Here is a 23,486-nt window from a genome sequence, read left to right as displayed (position 1 = left end):
CTTTTTTCCGATGGCGGTCGGTTGGCAGGACGCTCCCGATCACGAAGAGCCATGCCACGCTCCGATCGGCTGCCGTACACCTGAGATATAGCGTACAGAAAAAACAAATATTCGAATGATTTGCACATCCAAATCTTCGGAAGGCTATATCTCATATACATGGCGCCAGATCGGAGCAGGACCCACTTTCCCAGGATCGTGGGGCTCCTGACTGTCGTTCGGCACCAAAATCTCGACTACGAAAATGAGGCCGATTTTTTGCAAATTTAATGATGTAACCATCATGATTTTTTGCGAAAATCGTGAGAAAATGGATGTCCTTTTTTCCGATGGCAGTCGGTGGGCAGGACGCTCCCGATTACGAAGAGCCATGCCACGCTCCGATCGGCTGCCGTATTGCAGAGATATAGCGTGCAGAAGAGACCAGTATTTTAAAGATACGCAGATTCGGATCTTCGCAAGGCTATATCTCAGACAAATAGGGCCAATCGGCGAACGGTCAGCTGTCCCAGGATCGTAAGGGTCCTGACTGTCGATCGGCATCAAAATCTCGACTACGAAAATGAGGCCGATTTTTTGCAAATTTAATGATGTAACCATCATGATTTTTTGCGAAAATCGTGACAAAATAGAAGTCCTTTTTTCCGATGGCAGTCGGTGGGCAGGACGCTCCCGATTACGAAGAGCCATGCCACGCTCCGATCGGCTGCCGTACACCTGCGATATAGCGTACAGAAAAAACAAATATTCGAATGATTTGCGCATCGACATCTTCGGAAGGCTATATCTCAGATACATGGCGCCAGATCGGAGCAGGACCCACTTTCCCAGGATCGTGGGGATCCAGACCGTCGTTCGGCACCAAAATCTCGACTACGAAAATGAGGCCGATTTTTTGCATATTTAATGATGTAACCATCATGATTTTTTGCGAAAATCGTGAGAAAATAGAAGTCCTTTTTTCCGATGGCAGTCGGTGGGCAGGACGCTCCCGATTACGAAGAGCCATGCCACGCTCCGATCGGCTGCCGTACACCTGCGATATAGCGTACAGAAAAAACAAATATTCGAATGATTTGCGCATCGACATCTTCGGAAGGCTATATCTCAGATACATGGCGCCAGATCGGAGCAGGACCCACTTTCCCAGGATCGTGGGGCTCCTGACTGTCGTTCGGCACCAAAATCTCGACTACGAAAATGAGGCCGATTTTTTGCAAATTTAATGATGCCAGATCGGAGCAGGACCCACTTTCCCAGGATCGTGGGGCTCCTGACTGTCGTTCGGCACCAAAATCTCGACTACGAAAATGAGTCCGATTTTTTGTAAATTTAATGATGTAACCATCATGATTTTTTGCGAAAATCGTGAGAAAATGGATGTCCTTGTTTCCGATGGCAGTCGGTGGTCAGGACGCTCCTGATTACGAAGAGCCATGCCACGCTCCGATCGGCTGCCGTACACCTGAGATATAGCGTACAGAAAAAACAAATATTCGAATGATTTGCACATCCAAATCTTCGGAAGACTATATCTCAGATACATGGCGCCAGATGGGTGCAGGACCCACTTTCCCAGGATCGTGGGGATCCAGATCGTCGTTCGGCACCAAAATCTCGACTACGAAAATGAGGCCGATTTTTTGCATATTTAATGATGTAACCATCATGATTTTTTGCGAAAATCGTGAGAAAATAGAAGTCCTTTTTTCCGATGGCAGTCGGTGGGCAGGACGCTCCCGATTACGAAGAGCCATGCCACGCTCCGATCGGCTGCCGTACACCTGCGATATAGCGTACAGAAAAAACAAATATTCGAATGATTTGCGCATCGACATCTTCGGAAGGCTATATCTCAGATACATGGCGCCAGATCGGAGCAGGACCCACTTTCCCAGGATCGTGGGGCTCCTGACTGTCGTTCGGCACCAAAATCTCGACTACGAAAATGAGGCCGATTTTTTGCAAATTTAATGATGTAACCATCATGATTTTTTGCGAAAATCGTGAGAAAATGGATGTCCTTTTTTCCGATGGCAGTCGGTGGGCAGGACGCTCCCGATTACGAAGAGCCATGCCACGCTCCGATCGGCTGCCGTACACCTGAGATATAGCGTACAGAAAAAACAAATATTCGAATGATTTGCACATCCAAATCTTCGGAAGGCTATATCTCAGATACATGGCGCCAGATCGGTGCAGGACCCACTTTCCCAGGATCGTGGGGATCCAGACCGTCGTTCGGCACCAAAATCTCGACTACGAAAATGAGGCCGATTTTTTGCAAATTTAATGATGTAACCATCATGATTTTTTGCGAAAATCGTGAGAAAATAGAAGTCCTTTTTTCCGATGGCAGTCGGTGGGCAGGACGCTCCCGATTACGAAGAGCCATGCCACGCTCCGATCGGCTGCCGTACACCTGCGATATAGCGTACAGAAAAAACAAATATTGGAATGATTTGCGCATCGACATCTTCGGAAGGCTATATCTCAGATACATGGCGCCAGATCGGAGCAGGACCCACTTTCCCAGGATCGTGGGGCTCCTGACTGTCGTTCGGCACCAAAATCTCGACTACGAAAATGAGGCCGATTTTTTGCAAATTTAATGATGTAACCATCATGATTTTTTGCGAAAATCGTGAGAAAATAGAAGTCCTTTTTTCCGATGGCAGTCAGTGGGCAGGACGCTCCCGATTACGAAGAGCCATGCCACGCTCCGATCGGCTGCCGTACACCTGCGATATAGCGTACAGAAAAAACAAATATTCGAATGATTTGCGCATCGAAATCTTCGGAAGGCTATATCTCAGATACATGGCGCCAGATCGGTGCAGGACCCACTTTCCCAGGATCGTGGGGATCCAGACCGTCGTTCGGCACCAAAATCTCGACTACGAAAATGAGGCCGATTTTTTGCAAATTTAATGATGTAACCATCATGATTTTTTGCGAAAATCGTGAGAAAATAGAAGTCCTTTTTTCCGATGGCAGTCGGTGGGCAGGACGCTCCCGATTACGAAGAGCCATGCCATGCTCCGATCGGCTGCCGTATAGCTGAGATATAGCGTACAGAAAAAACAAATATTCGAATGATTTGCACATCCAAATCTTCGCAAGGCTATATCTCAGATACATGGCGCCAGATCGGAGCAGGACCCACTTTCCCAGGATCGTGGGGCTCCTGACTGTCGTTCGGCACCAAAATCTCGACTACGAAAATGAGGCCGATTTTTTGCAAATTTAATGATGTAACCATCATGATTTTTTGCGAAAATCGTGACAAAATAGAAGTCCTTTTTTCCGATGGCAGTCGGTGGGCAGGACGCTCCCGATTACGAAGAGCCATGCCACGCTCCGATCGGCTGCCGTACACCTGCGATATAGCGTACAGAAAAAACAAATATTCGAATGATTTGCGCATCGAAATCTTCGGAAGGCTATATCTCAGATACATGGCGCCAGATCGGAGCAGGACCCACTTTCCCAGGATCGTGGGGCTCCTGACTGTCGTTCGGCACCAAAATCTCGACTACGAAAATGAGGCCGATTTTTTGCAAATTTAATGATGTAACCATCATGATTTTTTGCGAAAATCGTGAGAAAATAGAAGTCCTTTTTTCCGATGGCAGTCGGTGGGCAGGACGCTCCCGATTACGAAGAGCCATGCCATGCTCCGATCGGCTGCCGTATAGCTGAGATATAGCGTACAGAAAAAACAAATATTCGAATGATTTGCACATCCAAATCTTCGGAAGGCTATATCTCAGATACATGGCGCCAGATCGGAGCAGGACCCACTTTCCCAGGATCGTGGGGCTCCTGACTGTCGTTCGGCACCAAAATCTCGACTACGAAAATGAGGCCGATTTTTTGCAAATTTAATGATGTAACCATCATGATTTTTTGCGAAAATCGTGACAAAATAGAAGTCCTTTTTTCCGATGGCAGTCGGTGGGCAGGACGCTCCCGATTACGAAGAGCCATGCCACGCTCCGATCGGCTGCCGTACACCTGCGATATAGCGTACAGAAAAAACAAATATTCGAATGATTTGCGCATCGAAATCTTCGGAAGGCTATATCTCAGATACATGGCGCCAGATCGGAGCAGGACCCACTTTCCCAGGATCGTGGGGCTCCTGACTGTCGTTCGGCACCAAAATCTCGACTACGAAAATGAGGCCGATTTTTTGCAAATTTAATGATGTAACCATCATGATTTTTTGCGAAAATCGTGAGAAAATAGAAGTCCTTTTTTCCGATGGCAGTCGGTGGGCAGGACGCTCCCGATTACGAAGAGCCATGCCATGCTCCGATCGGCTGCCGTATAGCTGAGATATAGCGTACAGAAAAAACAAATATTCGAATGATTTGCACATCCAAATCTTCGGAAGGCTATATCTCAGATACATGGCGCCAGATCGGAGCAGGACCCACTTTCCCAGGATCGTGGGGCTCCTGACTGTCGTTCGGCACCAAAATCTCGACTACGAAAATGAGGCCGATTTTTTGCAAATTTAATGATGTAACCATCATGATTTTTTGCGAAAATCGTGACAAAATAGAAGTCCTTTTTTCCGATGGCAGTCGGTGGGCAGGACGCTCCCGATTACGAAGAGCCATGCCACGCTCCGATCGGCTGCCGTACACCTGCGATATAGCGTACAGAAAAAACAAATATTCGAATGATTTGCGCATCGAAATCTTCGGAAGGCTATATCTCAGATACATGGCGCCAGATCGGAGCAGGACCCACTTTCCCAGGATCGTGGGGCTCCTGACTGTCGTTCGGCACCAAAATCTCGACTACGAAAATGAGGCCGATTTTTTGCAAATTTAATGATGTAACCATCATGATTTTTTGCGAAAATCTTGAGAAAATGGGTGTCCTTTTTTCCGATGGCGGTCGGTTGGCAGGACGCTCCCGATCACGAAGAGCCATGCCAGGCTCCGATCGGCTGCCGTACACCTGAGATATAGCGTACAGAAAAAACAAATATTCGAATGATTTGCACATCCAAATCTTCGGAAGGCTATATCTCAGATACATGGCGCCAGATCGGTGCAGGACCCACTTTCCCAGGATCGTGGGGATCCAGACCGTCGTTTGGCACCAAAATCTCGACTACGAAAATGAGGCCGATTTTTTGCAAATTTAATGATGTAACCATCATGATTTTTTGCGAAAATCGTGAGAAAATGGATGTCCTTTTTTCCGATGGCAGTCGGTGGGCAGGACGCTCCCGATTACGAAGAGCCATGCCATGCTCCGATCGGCTGCCGTATAGCTGAGATATAGCGTACAGAAAAAACAAATATTCGAATGATTTGCACATCAAAATATTCGGAAGGCTATATCTCAGATACATGGCGCCAGATCGGAGCAGGACCCACGTTCCCAGGATCGTGGGGCTCCTGACTGTCGTTCGGCACCAAAATCTCGACTACGAAAATGAGGCCGATTTTTTGCAAATTTAATGATGTAACCATCATGATTTTTTGCGAAAATCGTGAGAAAATGGATGTCCTTTTTTCCGATGGCAGTCGGTGGGCAGGACGCTCCCGACTACGAAGAGCCATGCCATGCTCCGATCGGCTGCCGTATAGCTGAGATATAGCGTACAGAAAAAACAAATATTCGAATGATTTGCACATCCAAATCTTCGGAAGGCTATATCTCAGATACATGGCGCCAGATCGGTGCAGGACCCACTTTCCCAGGATCGTGGGGATCCAGACCGTCGTTCGGCACCAAAATCTCGACTACGAAAATGAGGCCGATTTTTTGCAAATTTAATGATGTAACCATCATGATTTTTTGCGAAAATCGTGACAAAATAGAAGTCCTTTTTTCCGATGGCAGTCGGTGGGCAGGACGCTCCCGATTACGAAGAGCCATGCCACGCTCCGATCGGCTGCCGTATAGCTGAGATATAGCGTACAGAAAAAACAAATATTCGAATGATTTGCACATCCAAATCTTCGGAAGGCTATATCTCAGATACATGGCGCCAGATCGGTGCAGGACCCACTTTCCCAGGATCGTGGGGATCCAGACCGTCGTTCGGCACCAAAATCTCGACTACGAAAATGAGGCCGATTTTTTGCAAATTTAATGATGTAACCATCATGATTTTTTGCGAAAATCGTGAGGAAATGGATGTCCTTTTTTCCGATGGCAGTCGGTGGGCAGGACGCTCCCGATTACGAAGAGCCATGCCACGCTCCGATCGGCTGCCGTATAGCTGAGATATAGCGTACAGAAAAAACAAATATTCGAATGATTTGCACATCCAAATCTTCGGAAGGCTATATCTCAGATACATGGCGCCAGATCGGAGCAGGACCCACGTTCCCAGGATCGTGGGGCTCCTGACTGTCGTTCGGCACCAAAATCTCGACTACGAAAATGAGGCCGATTTTTTGCAAATTTAATGATGTAACCATCATGATTTTTTGCGAAAATCGTGAGAAAATGGATGTCCTTTTTTCCGATGGCAGTCGGTGGGCAGGACGCTCCCGATTACGAAGAGCCATGCCATGCTCCGATCGGCTGCCGTATAGCTGAGATATAGCGTACAGAAAAAACAAATATTCGAATGATTTGCACATCCAAATCTTCGGAAGGCTATATCTCAGATACATGGCGCCAGATCGGAGCAGGACCCACGTTCCCAGGATCGTGGGGCTCCTGACTGTCGTTCGGCACCAAAATCTCGACTACGAAAATGAGGCCGATTTTTTGCAAATTTAATGATGTAACCATCATGATTTTTTGCGAAAATCGTGAGAAAATGGATGTCCTTTTTTCCGATGGCAGTCGGTGGGCAGGACGCTCCCGATTACGAAGAGCCATGCCATGCTCCGATCGGCTGCCGTATAGCTGAGATATAGCGTACAGAAAAAACAAATATTCGAATGATTTGCACATCCAAATCTTCGGAAGGCTATATCTCAGATACATGGCGCCAGATCGGTGCAGGACCCACTTTCCCAGGATCGTGGGGATCCAGACCGTCGTTCGGCACCAAAATCTCGACTACGAAAATGAGGCCGATTTTTTGCAAATTTAATGATGTAACCATCATGATTTTTGCGAAAATCGTGAGAAAATGGATGTCCTTTTTTCCGATGGCAGTCGGTGGGCAGGACGCTCCCGATTACGAAGAGCCATGCCATGCTCCGATCGGCTGCCGTATAGCTGAGATATAGCGTACAGAAAAAACAAATATTCGAATGATTTGCACATCCAAATCTTCGGAAGGCTATATCTCATATTCATGGCGCCGGATCGGAGCAGGACCCACTTTCCCAGGATCGTTGGGGTCCAGACCGTCGTTCGGCACCAAATTCTCGACTACGAAAATGAGGCCGATTTTTTGCAAATTTAATGATGTAACCATCATGATTTTTTGCGAAAATCTTGAGAAAATGGGTGTCCTTTTTTCCGATGGCAGTCGGTTGGCAGGACTCTCCTGATCACGAAAAGACATGCCGCACCCCGATCGGCTGCCGTATTGCAGAGATATAGCGTGCAGAAGAGACCAGTATTTTAAAGATACGCAAATTCGAATCTTCGGAAGGCTATATCTCATATACATGGCGCCAGATCGGAGCAGGACCCACTTTCCTAGGATCGTGGGGCTCCTGACTGTCGTTCGGCACCAAAATCTCGACTACGAAAATGAGGCCGATTTTTTGCAAATTTAATGATTTGTTGCGAATATCGTGACAAAATAGATGTCCTTTTTTCCGATGACAGTCGGTTGGCAGGACGCTCCCGATCACGAAGAGCCATGCCACGCTCCGATCGGCTGCCGTATAGCTGAGATATAGCGTACAGAAAAAACAAATATTCGAATGATTTGCACATCCAAATCTTCGGAAGGCTATATCTCAGATACATGGCGCCAGATGGGTGCAGGACCCACTTTCCCAGGATTATGGGGATCCAGACCGTCGTTCGGCACCAAAATCTCGACTACGAAAATGAGGCCGATTTTTTGCAAATTTAATGATTTAAAGATTTTGCGAAAATCTTGAGAAAATAGAAGTCCTTTTTTCCGATGGCAGTCGGTTGGCAGGACGCTCCCGATCACGAAGAGCCATGCCACGCTCCGATCGGCTGCCGTACACCTGAGATATAGCGTACAGAAAAAACAAATATTCGAATGATTTGCACATCCAAATCTTCGGAAGGCTATATCTCAGATACATGGCGCCAGATCGGAGCAGGACCCACTTTCCCAGGATCGTGGGGCTCCTGACTGTCGTTCGGCACCAAAATCTCGACTACGAAAATGAGGCCGATTTTTTGCAAATTTAATGATGTAACCATCATGATTTTTTGCGAAAATCGTGACAAAATAGAAGTCCTTTTTTCCGATGGCAGTCGGTTGGCAGGACGCTCCCGATCACGAAGAGCCATGCCACGCTCCGATCGGCTGCCGTACACCTGAGATATAGCGTACAGAAAAAACAAATATTCGAATGATTTGCACATCCAAATCTTCGGAAGGCTATATCTCAGATACATGGCGCCAGATCGGAGCAGGACCCACTTTCCCAGGATCGTGGGGCTCCTGACTGTCGTTCGGCACCAAAATCTCGACTACGAAAATGAGGCCGATTTTTTGCAAATTTAATGATGTAACCATCATGATTTTTTGCGAAAATCGTGAAAAAATGGATGTCCTTTTTTCCGATCGCAATCGATTGGCAGGACTCTCCTGATCATATATGCCGCACGCCGATCGGCTGCCGTATTGCAGAGATATAGCGTGCAGAAGACACCAGTATTTTAAAGATACGCAAATTCGAATCTTCGCAAGGCTATATCTCAGACAAATAGGGCCAGATCGGTGGAGGACCTACTCTCCCAGGATAGTAAGGGTGCAGACTGTCGTTCGGCATGATGATTGATCATGAATTTTTGCGAAAATCGTGATGAAATGGATGTCAGGGCAATCGATGTTACCCATTGTGGCGTTCGGCTATCGTCGTGGCTATCATACGCCGCCGAATCAAGCGATGGGCTACAGCTTCAAAACGCGTAAGTGAATCAGTATATAATTGTGGACATATTTTAAAATATCTTGTATCTTGCTTCACAGAGGACTTATGTACCCTACGCCTTACCTTAAACCGAGTCGTGTCCGATTTCCCCCCGCCAGACGGAGACCTATCCAAGCATTAGCGAGGCGTTTGGGAGACAGACCGAGTCCTTTCCCAGCCAGACAGAATCGTATCCCAGCAGGATAGAAGTGCACAACTACAAGATCCGAGCCTAGCAAGCCATCGTCATCCTTCGACCTGGCCATCGACAACAAGGACTCTGACTCTGGCAAGCAATGGAGGGGCTACACGGGCAACTAGACTCTAGACAGATCTCTTTGTTGTTAGGTTTAGGGATATATAGTAGTATAGTATACGGATATATAGTAGATAAAATTGTCTATTTGTACTAAGCTAAGTTTTTAAGAATAAAACTATTGAAAAATCATCCTTGCTGTATTCTGTATCGGGGGAGACTATTCACATTACAAACAGGCGTGGGACGCCCAGATCGGTACACAAATGGCGGAATAAACGCATTTTTTTTAATGGGGAAAAGGTCCTTGATCCTTAATAAGGACTCCATTAATTTAGGGACATTTTTTCGATCACAGAGAGCCATCGCACGCACAGATCGGCCCACAAATAGCCCATAAAACTAAATATGCATGGTAGGGGCTGTTGGAGTCCTTACCGAAGGATCAAGGATATTTTTCTGATCACGGCGGACCATGGACAAATAAGAGAGAAAACAAGATATACATGTCTAGAGCAAATATCCTTGATCCTTGGTCCTTGATAAAGAATGCATTAGATCAAGGAAGCTATTCCGAACCCAGGAAGGCGTCGCACGTCGCGATCGGGCCTTAAATAACGGAGAAAACAACAAAAGTTCTTGTTGTCAATTGTTGTACAACAACAACAACTTTCAAATTGCGTCCGCTCAAATGGAGAAAAACGATAATTTCAGATCTGGGATACCAGGCGAACAGAAATCAGCAGAAGGTCGCTGGTTTTTTTTAAAAATTCTTTTAATTTTCTTTTCACCTTCTGCTGATTTCTGTTCGCCTGGTATCCCAGATCTGAAAATCGAAAAAACTCGGTTTTGAGTGCCCAAATGGGAAAGCTGTTGTTGTTGTAATTTGTTGTTCATGGCATAAGTCCGCCATTTCTCGTCCGATCGGGACGAGCGATGGCTTCCTGTGTTCGGAACAACATCCTTGATCTAAGGCAGTCCATATCAAGGACCAAGGATAAAGGATATTTTCTCCAGACATGTATATCTTGTTTTCTTGCTTAGTAGTGGCCCGATTGGGGCATTTCACGTCCCGCCGTGATCAGAAAAATCTCCTTGATCCTTCGGTAAGGATTATTACAGCCCCAACCATACAAGTCTAATTTTCTCGGCTATTTGTGGGCCGATCTGGGCGTGCGATAGCTTCCTGGGATCCAAAATGACCCTGATTAGATGGAGTCCTTATTAAGGATCAAGGACATTTTCCCCAAAAGAAAATATTTAGTTTTCTTCGTTAATTGTGAGCCGATCTGGGCGTGATCCACCTTTTTGTAATCATCCCGATTTCCCCGATACAAAAAACAGCAAGGATGATTTTTCAATAGTTTTATTCATAATAACCTAGCTTAGTATAAATAAATAAACAAGTGGAAAACATTTGTATCTACAATCTATATTAATGGACGCGTATATCCTTAAACCTAACGTATATCCTTAACCCTTTAGCTCTTGCCTTGGCTGTCATATCCAGAGTCCTTGTTGTCGATGGACAGGTCGAGGGATGACGATGGCTTCTTATAGGACTCCGTCTGTCTCTAACACGATTCGGTAATGCCTGGAATGGAGCGCTGTCTTTTGGGAGGAAAACGGATACGACTCGTTTTGTGGCCCAGGGTAGGATACATAGAGGACCTATTTGGAGAAAGATATATTTTAAAATATAGCCACACTTACATATATACTGATTCACTTACGCGTCTCGAAACTGAAGCCCAGCGTTTGATTGCTGACATTATTTCCTTTCGGCGTGAAATAAAAATTCCAAGTCTTCCGAAGGCTATATCTCAGCCAGATCGGTGAGGGACCTACCTTCCCAGGATCGTGAGGGTCCTGACTGTCGATCGGCATCAAAATCTCGACTACGAAAATGAGGCCGATTTTTTGAAAATTTAATAATGTAACCATCATGATTTTTTGCGAAAATTGTGAGAAAATAGAAGTCCTTTTTTCCGATGGCAGTCGGTGGGCAGGACTCTCCTGATCACGAAAAGACATGCCGCACCCCGATCGGCTGCCGTATTGCAGAGATATAGCGTGCAGAAGAGACCAGTATTTTAAAGATACGCAAATTCGAATTTTCGCAAGGCCATATCTCAGACAAATAGGGCCAGATCGGCGAACGGTCAGCTGCCCCAGGATCGTGAGGGTCCTGACTGTCGATCGGCATCAAAATCCCGACTACGAAAATGAGGCCGATTTTTTGAAAATTTAATAATGTAACCATCATGATTTTTTGCGAAAATCGTGAGAAAATGGTTGTCCTTTTTTCCGATGGCAGTCGGTTGGCAGGACGCTCCCGATCACGAAGAGCCATGCCACGCTCCGATCGGCTGCCGTACACCTGAGATATAGCGTACAGAAAAAAAAAAAAATATTCGAATGATTTGCACATCCAAATCTTCGGAAGGCTATATCTCAGACACATGGACCCAGATCGGAGCAGGACCCACTTTCCCAGGATCGTGGGGCTCCTGACTGTCGTTCGGCACCAAAATCTCGACTACGAAAATGAGGCCGATTTTTTGCAAATTTAATGATGTAACCATCATGATTTTTTGCGAAAATCGTGAGAAAATGGTTGTCCTTTTTTCCGATGGCAGTCGGTTGGCAGGACGCTCCCGATCACGAAGAGCCATGCCACGCTCCGATCGGCTGCCGTACACCTGAGATGTAGCGTACAGAAAAAACAAATATTCGAATGAATTGCACATCCAAATCTTCGGAAGGCTATATCTCATATACATGGCGCCAGCTCGGAGCAGGACCCACTTTCCCAGGATCGTGGGGCTCCTGACTGTCGTTCGGCACCAAAATCTCGACTACGAAAATGAGGCCGATTTTTTGCAAGTTTAATGATGTAACCATCATGATTTTTTGCGAAAATCGTGACAAAATAGAAGTCCTTTTTTCCGATGGCAGTCGGTGGGCAGGACGCTCCCGATTACGAAGAGCCATGCCACGCTCCGATCGGCTGCCGTACACCTGCGATATAGCGTACAGAAAAAACAAATATTCGAATGATTTGCACATCGAAATCTTCGGAAGGCTATATCTCAGATACATGGCGCCAGATCGGAGCAGGACCCACTTTCCCAGGATCGTGGGGCTCCTGACTGTCGTTCGGCACCAAAATCTCGACTACGAAAATGAGGCCGATTTTTTGCAAATTTAATGATTTGTTGCGAATATCGTGACAAAATAGATGTCCTTTTTTCCGATGACAGTCGGTTGGCAGGACGCTCCCGATCACGAGACCCATGCCACGCTCCGATCGGCTGCCGTACACCTGAGATATAGCGTACAGAAAAAACAAATATTCGAATGATTTGCACATCCAAATCTTCGGAAGGCTATATCTCAGATACATGGCGCCAGATCGGAGCAGGACCCACTTTCCCAGGATCGTGGGGCTCCTGACTGTCGTTCGGCACCAAAATCTCGACTACGAAAATGAGGCCGATTTTTTGCAAATTTAATGATTTGTTGCGAATATCGTGACAAAATAGATGTCCTTTTTTCCGATGACAGTCGGTTGGCAGGACGCTCCCGATCACGAGACCCATGCCACGCTCCGATCGGCTGCCGTACACCTGAGATATAGCGTACAGAAAAAACAAATATTCGAATGATTTGCACATCCAAATCTTCGGAAGGCTATATCTCAGATACATGGCGCCAGATCGGAGCAGGACCCACTTTCCCAGGATCGTGGGGCTCCTGACTGTCGTTCGGCACCAAAATCTCGACTACGAAAATGAGGCCGATTTTTTGCAAGTTTAATGATGTAACCATCATGATTTTTTGCGAAAATCGTGAGAAAATGGATGTCCTTTTTTCCGATGGCAGTCGGTTGGCAGGACGCTCCCGATCACGAAGAGCCATGCCACGCTCCGATCGGCTGCCGTACACCTGAAATATAGCGTACAGAAAAAACAAATATTCGAATGATTTGCACATCCAAATCTTCGGAAGGCTATATCTCAGATACATGGCGCCAGATCGGAGCAGGACCCACTTTCCCAGGATCGTGGGGCTCCTGACTGTCGTTCGGCACCAAAATCTCGACTACGAAAATGAGGCCGATTTTTTGCAAATTTAATGATTTGTTGCGAATATCGTGACAAAATAGATGTCCTTTTTTCCGATGACAGTCGGTTGGCAGGACGCTCCCGATCACGAGACCCATGCCACGCTCCGATCGGCTGCCGTACACCTGAGATATAGCGTACAGAAAAAACAAATATTCGAATGATTTGCACATCCAAATCTTCGGAAGGCTATATCTCAGATACATGGCGCCAGATCGGAGCAGGACCCACTTTCCCAGGATCGTGGGGCTCCTGACTGTCGTTCGGCACCAAAATCTCGACTACGAAAATGAGGCCGATTTTTTGCAAGTTTAATGATGTAACCATCATGATTTTTTGCGAAAATCGTGAGAAAATGGATGTCCTTTTTTCCGATGGCAGTCGGTTGGCAGGACGCTCCCGATCACGAAGAGCCATGCCACGCTCCGATCGGCTGCCGTACACCTGAAATATAGCGTACAGAAAAAACAAATATTCGAATGATTTGCACATCCAAATCTTCGGAAGGCTATATCTCATATACATGGCGCCAGCTCGGAGCAGGACCCACTTTCCCAGGATCGTGGGGCTCCTGACTGTCGTTCGGCACCAAAATCTCGACTACGAAAATTAGGCCGATTTTTTGCAAGTTTAATGATTTGTTGCGAATATCGTGACAAAATAGATGTCCTTTTTTCCGATGACAGTCGGTTGGCAGGACGCTCCCGATCACGAGACCCATGCCACGCTCCGATCGGCTGCCGTACACCTGAGATATAGCGTACAGAAAAAACAAATATTCGAATGATTTGCACATCCAAATCTTCGGAAGGCTATATCTCAGATACATGGCGCCAGATCGGAGCAGGACCCACTTTCCCAGGATCGTGGGGCTCCTGACCGTCGTTCGGCACCAAAATCTCGACTACGAAAATGAGGCCGATTTTTTGCAAATTTAATGATGTAACCATCATGATTTTTTGCGAAAATCGTGAGAAAATAGAAGTCCTTTTTTCCGATGGCAGTCGGTGGGCAGGACGCTCCCGATCACGAAGAGCCATGCCACGCTCCGATCGGCTGCCGTACACCTGAGATATAGCGTACAGAAAAAACAAATATTCGAATGATTTGCACATCCAAATCTTCGGAAGGCTATATCTCAGATACATGGCGCCAGATCGGTGCAGGACCCACTTTCCCAGGATCGTGGGGATCCAGACCGTCGTTCGGCACCAAAATCTCGACTACGAAAATGAGGCCGATTTTTTGCAAATTTAATGATGTAACCATCATGATTTTTTGCGAAAATCGTGAGAAAATAGAAGTCCTTTTTTCCGATGGCAGTCGGTGGGCAGGACGCTCCCGATTACGAAGAGCCATGCCACGCTCCGATCGGCTGCCGTACACCTGCGATATAGCGTACAGAAAAAACAAATATTCGAATGATTTGCGCATCGACATCTTCGGAAGGCTATATCTCAGATACATGGCGCCAGATCGGAGCAGGACCCACTTTCCCAGGATCGTGGAGCTCCTGACTGTCGTTCGGCACCAAAATCTCGACTACGAAAATGAGGCCGATTTTTTGCAAATTTAATGATTTGTTGCGAATATCGTGACAAAATAGATGTCCTTTTTTCCGATGACAGTCGGTTGGCAGGACGCTCCCGATCACGAGACCCATGCCACGCTCCGATCGGCTGCCGTACACCTGAGATATAGCGTACAGAAAAAACAAATATTCGAATGATTTGCACATCCAAATCTTCGGAAGGCTATATCTCAGATACATGGCGCCAGATCGGAGCAGGACCCACTTTCCCAGGATCGTGGGGCTCCTGACTGTCGTTCGGCACCAAAATCTCGACTACGAAAATGAGGCCGATTTTTTGCAAATTTAATGATTTGTTGCGAATATCGTGACAAAATAGATGTCCTTTTTTCCGATGACAGTCGGTTGGCAGGACGCTCCCGATCACGAAGAGCCATGCCACGCTCCGATCGGCCGCCGTACACCTGAGATATAGCGTACAGAATTCTCGACTTCTAATATGAGGCCGATTTTTTGCAAGTTTAATGATGTAATCATCATGAGTTTTTGCGAAAATTGTGACAAAAAGAAATATTGTATTGTATGTATGTATTGTGCAGTACACTATATCTTTTAAAGTTCAACAGCGGAAGTCCTCCACTCTCTCGGCATATGCCCTGAATTTCTCATATTCGGACCGTGCGCACAGGCTGAGAAGAGAGGAGCTTCAATGGGTTGCCAGCTAACTCGCCGAGATTTGTATTCCCTTTCTTTGAAGGATTGAGATGTGAGAGACTGGAGCAATGGACGTCTGTGTCCGTCCGCTTATGTAGTCGACGGATTCACCGAGCTGCTGAACCAACCAAAGATATTAACCAAAAACCAATCAACCTCCATCAGTCAATCAATCAAATTGTAGTCAGAATATTTAAATCAACTGAACTTTCCACCTTTTCCCGCGATATTCAATTCTATAGACTTCATTTTATTTTAAGATATAATTCTGTTAATAGTTTTTTGATATTATTAAATCTCAGTAGACTGGTAAGAGTAAGAACAATTAGTCTTAACTTTACGGCTTGCTTCGGCTTGATACCGGAGAGTTACCAATCTTAGCTAGATGAATATTCCAGTCAGAGAGCGTTCAACCATTTATTTTTGTGGAGTTTCTCTCTCCCATGCTCCGCTTTCCAACCTTTAATTCCCTTCCAAGTACTAGAATTAGTAGTCTGAACTTTTGTACCCCCATTCCTTTAAAGAGTATTCATAACAAGTAGTCGGCTGCTGTTGCTGCAAGCAAACCCTAAGAAGTATCTCTGTGTGAATGCGCTGTGGGTGTCAACAACAAATCCACAGCTGGTCACACACGCACAGATACAGGTCCAAGGAGAAGAAAAATGAGGACAGACAGAGTAAAAAAATTACAGGGATACTGGGGAAGCCAAGTTCGTTGGCGGCCAACTTAAAAAAAATGCGCTGAAATAAGGTCAACACGAGCCAAAAGAGGAGGCGGAGGAGGAAGTCAATGCTTAAAATGAAATAAACTTGTTACCTAGTGATGTATATTTTTTTGTACATGTATGTATATTCCTCGAACTCTACACATTAATCCACGCGACAACAGTCAGGATCCACAGTGCGTATGAGTAACAGGTGAAGGGTAAGATAGAAGGCGACGGAGCATTCGGATAGTTTTCGTGATTTGTTCATGTCTTAATTGAGCAATTTCAATTATAAACCATTTTCAATACAAAGCAAATGGTAACTTAAGTGGTTTTCTATGTAAATTTCCAGTACTTGTAAATGATTTAATGGGGAACTTAATTTAATAATTTGCGGCAAAGAAAGTCTGAACTTCAAACAAGTCCACAACAATTATTTGAGGTTTTTTAAATAAAATAAAACCACTATTCAGTTTACCCAAAACTTTATGCACTTCTAGGTGAAATTTCAAAACTAAAATCCAATAAAAAAGAGTCTGGAGATATAGTTAAAAATATTATCATTAAATTTTATTTTACATGATGTTTGTCATTACATTTTCTGGGTTTTTTATATTAAAAATATGTTTTTGTCTATTTTCGAAGGTGTTTCATTCAAATCATAGATATGTACCGGGGAACTGATAAGGTGTCGAAAGCTCTTCTCATAGCATTGACACTTGCTTGCTTCTTTCTGGATGGAAAACAAAGGTCACAGGTTGAACGCAATGTGAACGTAACGGCGACAACGACAACAATGATCCACAGGAGTCGAAGAACAGAAATACGCGCAGGATGAGCCCCGAGTAATGTGTACAAAGCAACTGCTGCCGCACAACTGAGGCGGCAGGATGCCGTGGCAGCGGTTTCAAACAGACGGCTGCGGAACAAAATGGGATTCGGAACAGGCCAAAGCACGACTTCGGTTCCAGAGTCAGAATCGTCACACAACATCTGTTCGAGAGTGAGATAGCTATACAAAGAATGCAAGGGAAGGGGCTTTCCGAGTGGCAGTGGGCCTGGGAATAGGCAAAGGTAAGGGTATGCAGCATGCCAACCATTTATCCACATTAATGGCTGGCTAAAGCGAACACTAACCTGCCCCAAAATACACGCAGAAGACTCTGGGCTTACTTTTGGGAGTCAGTTTCATAGCCATTCGAGGGAGTTTGAAGGAGGTTTTGGTCTGGATCTGAGACGAACTTGAATTGAAACCCTAAACTTTATAAATAGTCATCTTTTAGTCCTGTTCCTTTTGACGCCTGCGCCGCAGTCGAAAAGTGTGCTTAAACGGTTTCCTTCGCCTTGGCTTGGAAAAAGGCCCAAGCGAATCAAAGTGGTAGGCAAAAGTGCAGCAAACAATCGTTATGGAACAATTGCCAAAAACACGAGACACGAAGACGTCGCTAGAGGGTAGATGTGATGTGGGAAAGAGGGTGCCATTGTGGTTGGAAATCACTGAGGCAGCAGCGAGCGAGAATTTAGCGAACAAAACGGAATATGAAAAAAGTCAAAAACAAGAAGTTAAAAACGAAAAGCGCTTTTTCTCTCTGTCTCTGTCTTTAGGAATGTCTGAGAGCGAGAGTTTCTCTGCCGGTAATATATGTGATCATTTGTGTGTGGGTAAAATTTGAACTTTACGAATGGAGGAAATGGAATTGCGGAACCTTTTGAGAAATAACCTCAGAAGTCAGTAGGTTTTTAAACTTCTACCTGGATTTTACAGAGATAGCCTGTAATATTTTATAATAATTTTCACATAAAATCCAACCCAATGAACACTTTGTTCCTATCCGTTTTTTTTTAAGTATCATATATTATGTTAATTGAATTTTGAGGAACTTTTTATGACACATCTTTCATATATGTATGTACACAGGACACAGGAACACAGGAAATTTGGAGAGCGGCTGGAAATATGTTAGAATGGGAGTAAGGCGGGTCCTTGAAGCCCAACCTGAACATCGTAAGGTGAATAACTATATTATCCAACACTTTGGCAGAAACATAAAGGGAAGGAGGAGAAAGTCATAGCTGATTTGAATATTTTTCTTTTTCACGGCCACTTAATCATCTCAAAGTTAAATTCAACTCTATTCCAAAATGTATCCCATATGACACCATTCTTCTTCTTCCCCTTATTCTTATTCTTTATCCTATCTTCCTTCTACTCTTTTCCATCCGCAACCATTCTTCCTGTTCATTTCATATTTCTACTGATCTTCCACCAATGGAAAACGGAGATAGGACAATGCCTCAACATTTGAATCGGAAAACAAATGGCACATGGTTCGAATGCTCCTCCCTGTAGTAGTACTCCTGTTTCGGGCGAAGTAAGCGGACACAAACAAGCATAATGACAAACAGAAGCCGGGAAGGAGACAAGGAGTGCGTAAAGTAAGACGTTCTAGGTATAATCGCACAGGATAGCATGTTGAAAGTGACGAGAATGGCTCACATGGTTTGTTCAGCTATAAACAACGTCTCTCACACACATGCACACACGCTCACACACACATTCACGAAATGACAGCAAATGTCAGGCAGAGTGAGAGTTTCCAGAAAATTCGCTAATGAAGAACACGGTCTGCTACTCTCTGCTTCTGTTGGTGTTAACCGAAAAATGTCAGTCGAAAAAGGTCGGGCACTTTTTTTATTACCTTTGTACGCTCCCCATCCACAGCTACTGCTACAGTTTCCTTCCCATTTCTTCTTTGCTTTCACTTTTCACGACTTTATTTTCCTTGTTGTCGATGTCTCTTTCTCGTTTTCTTCATAAAAATAACAGGGCTCAAAGCCACTGAAGAAAAGGAACGAAAAGTAGAGGCCGATAGATGTAGAAGAAAAACAGAGGAAAGCGAACGTCACATGGAAAAATGAAAAGTGGCTGGGAAAGGATTGCAAAAGACAAAATGCGTCTAAGCTTACGAATCCCTCCACCCATCTCCTCGTATTCTCGTTCTCCCTCAAAATGTAAATAATTTTTCATTGCGTTTACGTAGCGTGCGACGAGGCAGAGCGAAAGCGAGAGAGATGTAGAGAGTGAGAGTTATTGCTCTCAAAAGCACAGCACCAAAATGAAAGCGAAAATTTGGCGAGGAAGAGAGCAAGGCACACAGTTTCCGTTAGCTTCCTTATTTCCGGTTTGGTATGCATACAAATAGACATATACGAACTATAAATACGTATGTACGCCGCTAAAAAGTAGTGAAATTTAGTGTGTAAAGGTGACCAAAAAATAACAACGAGAAATAGTAGATCGTTAGCTGTCAGATACGCTTTCTCTTGCGTGTGGCTGGGAATTGCTTTAATATTTGTTAAATAGTCGCAACTTTAGGAACTCTTTGAACGCTTGGAATATATTAAGAACGAGCGGCCCGGTACTCAGTCGATATATACTTAAGATTATATACAAGGCACTGATATCTATATCAATCTCCAGCATTTTCTATGATTTTCGGTTCTCTGCATCTTCAAAACTGTGGATGACACAGATTTTCGACTTTTGGGTGGTCGGATGGTGGCAGAAGGGGGTGAGGGGTAATTTTGCAAAAATATGATATTGCAGAGGTCTGGATAGACGTCTCACTAAGACGGACGGACGGACAAACATGAAAATACCGTATGTAATAGTATTTTTTATTTCTGCTGCCATCGTAAAGTAGCCAGAAACAAAAACAATATTACTGTGGGTTCCCCGCTTGATTGCGCACCATCTGATAGAAATGTAAGGCTGCCATATGTCACACTAGTATACCTGATCAAAATCAACAGCAAAAACTACGAGAACAAGCCGCAACCAGGACGGCTGGAAATGACAAGAATGAAAAGTGCATACAAATATTATCACAGAAATTTATTCAAAAAGCAATATAAGGTGGGGGGATACCGTTCATTGTGGCTGCATTTTTTCTACAAAACTATGACTACTCGTTTTATCATGATGTGTCAAATGACAGCGAGTGTCTCTTTATCAGTGGTCGGTAGTGTCAATGTCCAGGTATGGCGGCCCATGACATGTGGTGGAGCCTTGGTTTCTGCGCATGTGTCTAATCTTTGTCTGCCAACTCGAAGAAGACTCCGAGGAATGCGACGAGAAAAACAAGAACGCATAAATAAAATTCCTCTGAAGGAAATCTCGAAGAAATAGGAATAATACATAATGTAGGGCTTCATTTAGAATTGGACGTATCAGTAGAATGCTGAATGCAGGTTTCGCGTAAGAGGCTGAGGACACTTAGACTTTGAATCAGTTTCAGGCTCAAGCTCAGTATAACAAGAATTAGAATAAGTGAATTAAGAACTGCAAGTTGCTGGTGCACACCTTGGTATGAACCATCGAAAAAAAATTACGGCCGGAAATGCTTAGAGTGAAAGCCCAAAAATTGCAGCATACTTTTTTGGGCCAACACCCGCGTCTCGTGACTGTACAAAGGCGGGGTGATGTTGCAGACTTCCTCCTATCTGCCTACCCCCCTTACCGAGAACTGCCGCTGACACTGACTATGCCCCGAAGCTGTCTCTTGCCTTCGGTCCTTTCGGGCCTATTAGTCTTAATGGGACTTTTGCATGCTTCACTACAACAACTCGCGCTCTCTGGCTGCTGAATATTCCGACTTCTCCACTGCCAGTCCTGAGTTCCAGGCTTGCTCTTTTTATAAGCTCAATCGCGCGTACTGGACTTTGTTGGGTCACTTTTTGCACGTCTCTCCTGTTTTAAATTATTTATGGGTTGTGTACGCTCTTGCATTAAAACTTCCCAAATATTTCCCAAGAAAAACACGTTCATGCTGGGCTCAAAATTGGGCAGGCAATCGAGGTGGCCTTCCACTGCATATGAGTCCATTTCCTGACCAGCCCCGGCTCCGGCTCCGCCTCCTTCTCTGGCTCTGCCAAAATTACGACTGCGACTCCTTTTTTCAGCGGCGTACTATCTATTTATGTAAAACGCGCCCCAAATTGCTTAACTGGAGAAGAGTGCACAAAAACCCAACAAAAAAAACGACCCAATATTAAAATTAAAATTAAATACTTTCGAGCTATTTTTAGTCTTCGCGCTTCAGGCTATGTATGCGCATAAAACGTCTGAATGTCTAAATAACAATGTAAATATTTGGTGAATTAGACCCTCGAGTTTATTTATGGAGAGTCCCGGAGGAAGATTAATAACGGAAAGAAGGCTCCGGTGCTTATCTGTCTGCTAGAAACATGACTTTATTTTACTAAACACAGTCTACTTGGGTTCCGCCTCCTAATAAAAAACAATAGTGCATAATATCGCCACAGCAAACAGGGTAACTGTAAATAAACCAACATCGAATATTGGTTAATAAAAAGGATCTGAGCTCTTCAAATATACATATACATTTGTAAGAAATCTCGTTTAGACACGAGATTTAGATTTTCTAGACAGACACTATAAATGTTGGAGAGACATGCGATGTTCGCATTAAAATTTCCACAAGCAGAGCCATGGGGTAGCGGATCCATTATAGTAGTGGATACCTCTTGTCCTAGTGGCAAGATTCAACTTTTTTTCTGAAATATATATGTTTTGTGCACAGCAAACCTGGGCCTTCTTCACGTTTCACGGATCCCACAATATTCCATTTTTACAATGCTTAGTCACTTCTAAATGAAACAACTAAGGTTTACAAGTATAATACTTTTAATTTCAAAATAAAGTAAACTTGTTGCTGGGGTATGGGCATGGGCATTTCAATTTCTTCATTTATTTCGCACAATAGATTGGACCCACTTCAGGAGGGGCCTCTCACGTTAATTTACTGAGATAACAATCCATAGTGCACAATTGTGTAATAAAACTCGTTTCAGATACGGCCAGCTATACGAATCACACCGAAAACAAAATCAAACAAAACGTACAAAGCGAACGGAAATTAAGGGAATGTAGAAGGTAAGGAAGGGTGCTGGAAAGGCATTCAGCCAACATCAGCAGCCAGGCACCGAAATATTCATGAACACAACAGCCTTATAAATAAATTGGAGCCCCAAACAGCTTCTCAGCCATACCCCATGCTCTGCTCTGCTCTGCATCTACTAGTAGTGATGATGGTGCCACCAAAGTGACACCCAAGTGGCTTTGGAGCGCCGTGAAAAACTTGAAAATATGCTAACAAAATGCAAGAGAGCTACCCACACTGCAGCTGTCCCCGATTGGGAGGCATTAGGGTTTGATGATTCTTCGATTTCGTGGAATTAGCAATGAGGCAAGAACTACAACAAGAGTGAAAACGGCAAATGGAGCTCTGTCTCCTCCTTTTAATGCTTATTTGCAAAGAACGAACTTTTAACATCATCGGCGGAGCTCAGGTCTGGGTATATATGGTGAAGGTGCAGGTCAAAGATGAGTACCGAGTGCATCATGCAGGAGCCGTTAGAGTGCAGCTCCTGAATTATTTTCCAGCAGGAGCAGGAGCAGCACTTGAAACAACGGCAAATGGAGGAGGATTGGAATACTCGTAAATATGTCAGAATAAAACAGAAGAGATGCTGATGAGGAATGATTTTCCTTTCACTTGTACTTCTCCCCACAAAACCTGGTGAAAATTGTGGCAGATTTCCATGAAAAATATATTACAATCTTATGCTATGTACCCATACTCTTGCCTCAAATTGAATCAGGACTAAAGTTTTAAATCTAATTTTATTAATCTGAGCAGTGGAGACATTTAAATACCTCTGCTGAAATCAGGAATAAATGTATTTTGCTTAACTTGCACGTTATATCCTCCAGCATAAGGTGGATCGGGGACAGAGGATAGAGTTGGCGACAAAAAGCCATGAAATAAATTATTTCATGAATCAATTACAACTAATTGCATAGACCACTTTGGATTCAATTGAATTCACTTGAAAGCCTAGACTCCGACGGCACACAGTCGGCCCACAAGGGATCCAGCCCTCCGTTCAGGCATTCGTCCGTGTGTGTTCCCAGAAGCGTTTGTCGTACATATATTTACATTCATATGTATGTATGTTCTCGCATATGTGACGATTTAAGCTAATGCATAATTGATTTTAATGCCTCGA

The 23,486-nt window shown here is 44.6% G+C and overlaps 1 long non-coding RNA gene across 1 annotated transcript in view; it reads left to right on the top strand.

Annotated features, from left to right (window-relative positions):
* Positions 1-17,007: 17,007 nt before the first annotated feature.
* LOC6900224 (uncharacterized) overlaps positions 17,008-23,486 on the top strand; it is a 65,174-nt gene continuing 58,695 nt past the window's right edge. Inside the window, exon 1 of the long non-coding RNA XR_004470166.1 lies at positions 17,008-17,468. This is a non-coding gene — a long non-coding RNA (uncharacterized lncRNA). The remainder of the gene's footprint in view (positions 17,469-23,486) is intronic.

Source organism: Drosophila pseudoobscura, chromosome X (assembly GCF_009870125.1).
Source record: "Drosophila pseudoobscura strain MV-25-SWS-2005 chromosome X, UCI_Dpse_MV25, whole genome shotgun sequence".
Taxonomy (NCBI): Eukaryota; Metazoa; Arthropoda; class Insecta; order Diptera; family Drosophilidae; genus Drosophila; species Drosophila pseudoobscura.
The sequence above is the reverse complement of the archived record's forward strand: the minus strand, read 5'-3'. Positions and strand labels throughout refer to the sequence as shown.